Source organism: Papaver somniferum, chromosome 4, assembly GCF_003573695.1.
Source record: "Papaver somniferum cultivar HN1 chromosome 4, ASM357369v1, whole genome shotgun sequence".
Taxonomy (NCBI): Eukaryota; Viridiplantae; Streptophyta; class Magnoliopsida; order Ranunculales; family Papaveraceae; genus Papaver; species Papaver somniferum.
This window is the reverse complement of record NC_039361.1, coordinates 141,470,154-141,477,582: the sequence shown is the minus strand read 5'-3', so window position 1 is coordinate 141,477,582 and position 7,429 is coordinate 141,470,154.

The following is a 7,429-nucleotide window of genomic DNA, read 5'->3' as shown; positions in this document are numbered from 1 at the left end:
TGCCAAATCTTTAACCAAAGTTTTTATTACGCAGCACTTGGTATGCACTGGGAAGAAGGCTAAGTTAGAAACATGTATGTTGATTGCACAATAAATTTGCCATTTTTGGTGAAACTCCACTGCAGTTTATTAGAACTTATGGTTGAGAGCCAGATTTCACAGATCTTGTCCTTTTCTGGTTGATTAAACACATTTTGCAAACTGTTAAGATTTCACTGCTGAGAATACACATTCTTTTAAATAAGAGTGCTAACTTTATCATCAATGTGTCTGCGAGCTTCATAGTTTGAGAAGGATTATGGTGGAAGATCTCTAATCCAATTATGCTTCCATATTTTTACTTTGGAACCATCACCAATATTTCATATGTAATGCTGCTTAACTATTTGAAGACCTCTACAACTGCTTCTCCAAATCTAAGTTCCATTTAGATTTATCTTATCACATAAAGGATCTTTGACATAGAAGTATTTAGCTAATAAAATCTTCACCCACAGAGCTTCTTTTCCAGTCACCATTCTCCAAGCCTATTTAGCCAGAAGTGCATCATTGAATTTTGCTAAATTTTTAAAATCCAAACCCCCGTATCTCTGTGGGTTAGCCATTCCCACATATGGTTTCAATATTAGACATTTATCTTTTCCCCACCAATACCTTCTTTGAGTTCTTTCTATCTCAACGATGATCTTTTTTGGCATTTTAAAGTAACCCATTTGATAATTTGTCGTTCTATCCAAAACAGCTTGTATATGAGTAGCATTACCTGCTTGATTAACTAATTTTCCTTGCCAAGGAGCTAACCTTTTTTGAATTTCCTGCACAATAGGTTTAAAACTTTCATATTTGTTTCTACCCAAAAATAAAGGAAGACCCAAATACTTTTCATTTAAGCCATCTTTTTCATCTGTAAAATATCTAAGTAGCCATCACAATCATGACATGACATAAATTTACTGAAGAATACACTTGATTTTCCAAAATTTATCACCTGCCCCGAAGCTCTACTGAAGCCATTAATTATTTGAAAAAGATTTCGCACTTGACAATGCGAATAATAAATGATTAATAGAAGGAACATTCATACTAACTTTTATCCTTTTTATAAGACTAAGAATTTCAGTTTTACTCAACATTATTGAGAAACCATCCATACACAAAATGAATAAATACGGAGATATGGGATCTCTTGTCGCAATCCTCTAATAAGATGAAAAGAAGAACAAGGAGATCCGTTAACTAGAATGGCTATAGAGGTAGTACTAACACACTGCTCTACCAATTTACACCATTTTTCAGAAAAACGTTAATTGTTCAGAATATCAAGTAAAAAACTTCATTCAATTATGTGGAAAGCTTTCGACATATCAAGCGTTGTTCCCATTTCACCATCCCGACCTCTATATTTCTTCATTTTATATACAATTTCATGAGCAATGATTGTATTATCACTGACATTTCTATTTGGTACATATGTTGCTTGGTATGGTGAAATTATTTTTTTTATAAGTGGTTTCAACCTATTCGCCATAATTTTTGATATGACTTTATATGTTATGTTGTACAAACTAATTGGCCTAAAATTAGATGGATGTTGAGGACATTTTGACTTAGGTATAAGAGTTTGAAAAGTGAAATTTAATTCTTTTAAACGTAAATCACTTACAAAAAAGTTCCAAACCATTAAAGTAAGATCGTTACCAGTACTATCCCAGCATTTTTTGAAAAATACTGCTTGAAAACTTATAAAGATCATTTTTTTAGGTAGCTGAATCTATCGGTTCATTGCCAAAATCCTGACACAAACATTGTATCAAAAGTTTCAGATATCATAAATGGTGAATTATGATATCTGAGTAAGAAGTGAGGATTGTATCTAAAGTTTAGGAGTGATATTAGTCACCCGGGAGAGAATGTCAGAGCAAGAAGTGAGGATTCTCAGTTAATCACCCAAATTGAACGAAAAACATTTGAATTTTCTCATCAAAACTTTGGAAATCAGGAGGGTTTTAGGATCATAGAAAGAGGAGATGGTGGATTAAATTTCAAGATTTTTTTCTAAAAAAATATTGGATTTTGGATGATAAAATCAATGGAAGAAATATTATCTCCGGCAAACTCAAAACGAAGATAGACAAGAAGGGATGGAAACTTCTCTTTTCTCATGGAGCATCTACAAAATTCAAGAGGTGATTTCCTCTAAATCACAAGAACATATGAAAGTAGATCTACTAACAGGGCCTTGGCTATACCAAAAGGAACTTATGGGTTTGGATGGACAGGTTTTAAGGAGCTACTGGTCAAACTAATGGGGAAAAAATTATATTTTCAGTAACAAATTTCGTCATCATCAGAATTTCCGGCCAGCATCATCAACAATAATTCAGAAGATAAGGGAAATAGGCCTACTCTTGTACTGCTAGCATCATCAACAATAATTCAGAAGATAAGGGAAATAGGCCTACTCTTGTACTGCTTATGGAAACCTTTCATGGAATCAAGTTGCCAGAGAAATTGTATCTAAGCTCAAATGGAATAGATTCTTGAAATTAATTGTCAATAATAATAATTCAGCTACCTTTCGACCAAACAATGGTTGGGAATGGGGGATCTGCTGGAAGTCTATTAAATGGAACTTCAAAGGTACTAGTATTGAAGTAAGGAGATGGATTTATGAAGATGTGACAATCAATGAAAGAAATCTGACACAACCACGAAATAGGGTTACGATGAAAGGACTTCCGGTGCAATTATGGTCTAAGAAGAACTTTGATACAATAGGTGGAGTAATGGGGGGTTTGCAGAAGTTGATCAAACTACAGTTAAAAGGAAACCAGATTTTTGTAGGCTAAGAGTTAAATGTAAAGCTCAACACATTCCAGCAGCAATTCAGGTATCTCTTGACGGCCTATACTTTGTTCTTTCCGTGGTATGGGATTACGATTATCGGCTGGCGAGGAGGGTTATCGTGTAATCTTACCGGAAAATCATAGATCAGTTGGAGAGAGGAAAAGCTCCATTAAGAAATTCAAATTTTGAATTGTCTGATCACGCCAGAAAAAGCTCTGCACGTACTGAGCAAACCGAATGGAGGATAAGGAAGCACGTGGAAGTGGGGCAGCATTCTGGTAAGTGTAATGTTCAAAATTCAAAACCCCAAATAATTGAAAGTTTTTTTGGGAGATTTTTTTGCATAGAAGACTAGACACGGTCAACAGGGTATTAAATCACCAAGCAAAAGTTCAGGTCAAACGCAAACGGTAACAGTGATTGAAAAAACACAACTTATTCAAGACTTCATCAACTGTTTCTTTAAAGACAAAGTGAGTAAACAGTTACAGACGATACAATCGGAATTTATATTACGTATAGCAGATCTCAATGCTAATGAAAACACTCAAGTAGCAGAGCAAACCCAAATTCTTAACACTATGGATTCTTCAAATTCACTTCCACCTAATATGGTCCGGGAAAACGATGAATGGTCACCGGAAAATGAAATTATGGATTCAGTTAGAAGAAATGTGGTATCTAACACAGTGGATATGCTCATGGATGCAACAACAAATGTTGGAAGAAATATGGGGAAAGAACCTGTAAAAACAAGGAAAATTTATGCTGAGATTGTGGCCAAACACATGCTTTTGAGTGAAAGAATCAGAAAAGATTGACTACAATAGATGAAATTATTTAAGTGGAAAAGACACAATTGAAAACTTATCAGATGACAACATGGAAATAGTTCAACACACAATTGATTTGGGTACATATAGTCTCAATGGATATTAAGGTTTTAGTATGGAATATGAGAGGCTTAACAGTTGTAGACAAAATGGATGGTCTCAGATATTTGGTGAGGAAAATTAGACCCATATGCATTCTAATATAGGAAACTCATATGATGAAGATGAATGATTGGTGGATTCAGCAGATATGGGGAGGAGATAATTTCAAATGGAGAGATATTCCATCTTAGGGCCTTTCGGGTGGACTTCTTACAATATGGGATGATAATCTACTGGAATGCATAGATGAATTGATAGGTCCTAACACTCTATCTCAAAAAATTTAAAAGCAAAGTAGAAGATTTATGATGTCTTACAAATGTATATTCTGCTTGTTCTTATTGGGGAAGATATGAGTTCTGGGTGGAATTATAAGACTTAAATGGATGGGCAAATGATAATTGGTGTGTGGCTGGGGAATTCAATGCAATTAGAATAAGGAGAGAAAGAAATAAACCAGCTGGTTCAATCATAGGAAGGATATTTTTCAATGAATTCATGGAACAACATGATCTGGTGGATTTGCATCTAAACGGTGGTATGTATACTTGGTCCAATATGCAGGTAAGTCCTATTCTATGTAGGTTAGATATGATCCTAGTATCACCTAATCTAGTAACTAAATTTCCGCTTATTACTCAAACTCTTTTATCTAGGACCATTTCAGATCATTCAACTATATTACTTACAACATCTACTAATGTTAGGAAAAAACCTTCTCTTAAAGTAGAAAGCTACTGGTTCCATCATCTAGATTTTCTAGACAATCTTAAAATATGGTGGAATGCAATGGAGTTTAGAGGGTCTGCAAGCTATATTTTGTCAAAAAAAATTACAAAATTGAAAAATTTTCTTAAAGAGATGGAGTAGAGCTACTTTTGGAAAAATTAGTGAAAGGAAAACTGACTTAACGACAAAAATAGATACTTTAAATGCTTTGGAAGAACATATTGTTTTACCTAACATTCTTTTCATTGAAAGAGTAGAATTGATAGCTCAACTCAAGCAATTGAATCTAGAAAATGCAATAAAATGGATGACAAGATCCAAAGCTCAACACTTTAAAGAAGGAGATTCCAATACTAAATACTTTCATGTGTTAGCAAATGAAAGAAGAAACGGGAACACAATTCAAAAGATAATAATAAAAGGTGAAGACAACTTCTGTCAGGAAGACATTAAACATGAAATATCTAGTTACTTTCATAATTTTTTTCCAGACAAGCATCCCATTAGACCATAACTGGAGGAAGTATATTTCCCAAAAATAAATGAAGAAGAGAAAATACGGATAGAGAGGAAGATAGAAGAAGAAGAAGTCAAGAATGTAATTAAGCATTTCAAGAATAACAAGTCACCAGGTCTAGATGGATATTGCATGGAATTTACAAGGTAGCATGGGAGATTATCAAGGCGGATCTAATGGCATCAGTAGAAGATTTCATTCTAAGGAGAAATTAGACTGGAGAACTAACTGCTCTTTTATAAGTTTAATCCCGAAGAAAGAACAGATTGGAAGCCCACAAGACTTTAGACCAATTAGTCTTGTTAGTAGTGTATACAAAATTATTTCTAAAGTGTTGTCTGTCATGTCCCGGTTACGGGGTATCCAATTGTTAAGGGCTGTCGGTATGCTAATTAGTATAGCGAGCGTGTGAGCGGCATGTGCCAATTCAATAGTTCCATTTCTCTTATAAACATTGAACTCCTGTAATTGAAGGTTATCGAATATAGAATTGTATTGTTGTGTTATTCTTTCTCTTTTGGGGTTTTACCCTTCAATCTTACAGTGTAGATCCTGTAGATTGATCCTGATCACTCATTTGTAGTGTAGATCACTATAAGCGGTATCAGAGACTGTCTTTCCTTGGATTGATCATGGATTATGGTAATAGATATAAGGCTTTATTTGAGCAATTAGCTATTGTTCTTCAGGCTCAAGAAGTAATTGCAAGGGCTTTACAAAATAAACCTTCTCATGTGCTTCTAGCCAAATGCAAGAAAATTTTAGCAGCAGAAACAAAGAAGCTACTATTGCTGGAGCGTGAGATACATTTGACTCCGTATGTTGATGAGAATTGGGAATCAAATTTGTGGGAAAGATTTGAATTAATTGGATCTGTGTTGAATAAAGTGACGTTAATGGAGAAAGAAATCAGTCAAAAACTGGAAGAAACTCTTATTCATTCAATTTCAGTAAACGATTTCACTTCAAAACCTTCAACTCCATCAGCAGAAGACGAAAATGATTATGTCGCCTGCAAATTGATTCCGTCATTTTTCTTTGAAGAAAAAGAGGATTTCATAAGTTTAGAGCCAGAAGATGAAAAACCCATCAATGATTTGGGTAATTGGGTTCATATTAAGGGTTATCAAATTGGAGTTGAGGTTGGGTATTGCGAGCACTTATAGAAACTAAGCAACAACCACAACAAACTGAACGGTAAGGGATGTTTTTCTCTTATTTCGGATTCTTCTCGGATTCTCTTTGATCGTGGTAAATATTGTTTAACTACTGAAAGGTATCCTTATTGTGTAAGAAGGAGTTATATGTTCAGCTTTGATATGCTTACTTCTTGCTTGGTTAATTTTACCGGATCAATTTTAATTCAAATGGATGATTATGATGGGAAATGTGTTCATGAGCTGGTTTGTAAACATGGGTACTGGTCACCTTTGATGTTTAGTGAAACAATTCCTGGTATACTAACCCAAGGTGGTGTTGCTGGTACTGCTTGGATGTTATTTGTTAAATTGACTGATGGAATAGCTTGGAATTTAAGTTATGGCAGAGATGATTTTATTCTACCACTTCAAAGGGGTAGGTTGAGTTACTATTCTTTAATTGGTAAGTGTCTCTTCCTTATTTTCCATTTTACTCGCAGTGTGTTTGATCGTGGTAAAAATTTTGAAGTGGGTAGAAGGTATTCAGGTTATGTTAAGTGTAGTTCAAAATTATTCCAGGATACTCTTGCTTCTTGTGTGTTTGTTATTCGTGGAAGTTCTGTTTATGAGTTCATTTTGGGACTCGGGTTAGTTGGGTACCATCTAGAATTGTTACTTGATTATTCACAGATGTTTTTGTTTGTCCAAAATGGTGATTGTCGTGATGATAATATGCTGGCTGGTAAAACGAAGAAGCTAGGCAGTGCTCACAGGGATAAATTGATCTATAACAAGTCTGGGAATGAATGGAGTTTACATGGTCAGAAACCCCTTGAAAGGATAATGGGAATCAAAAAGATGATTTTAAATGCTAAGGGTGAATGTTTAAAATGGTTTTTCATTATAATACTTGGATCACCCAGCCTTATAATTTGTGGTTGTGGTGCATGGAGTTTCAAGGGTGATATAGTTGATAAGCATGTATATGCTACATTTTATACCCATATTCATATTAGCTATGATACAATATTTTTGTTACTAATACTATTTTAGTGATTTTGTAGAAAGTACAAGTGAATTTGATCATCCAACGAATAAACAACAAAATGTGAGACTTTAATGGTGTTTGCGACGAAAATGAAAAATGCGGTTGGCCTGGTACTTCCATATATCAGCAACCACAATGATGAAATGTGGTTGGCCTGGTATTTCCATGTATCAGCGACCACAATGAACAATTATGCTGGCCTGGTATTTCTATA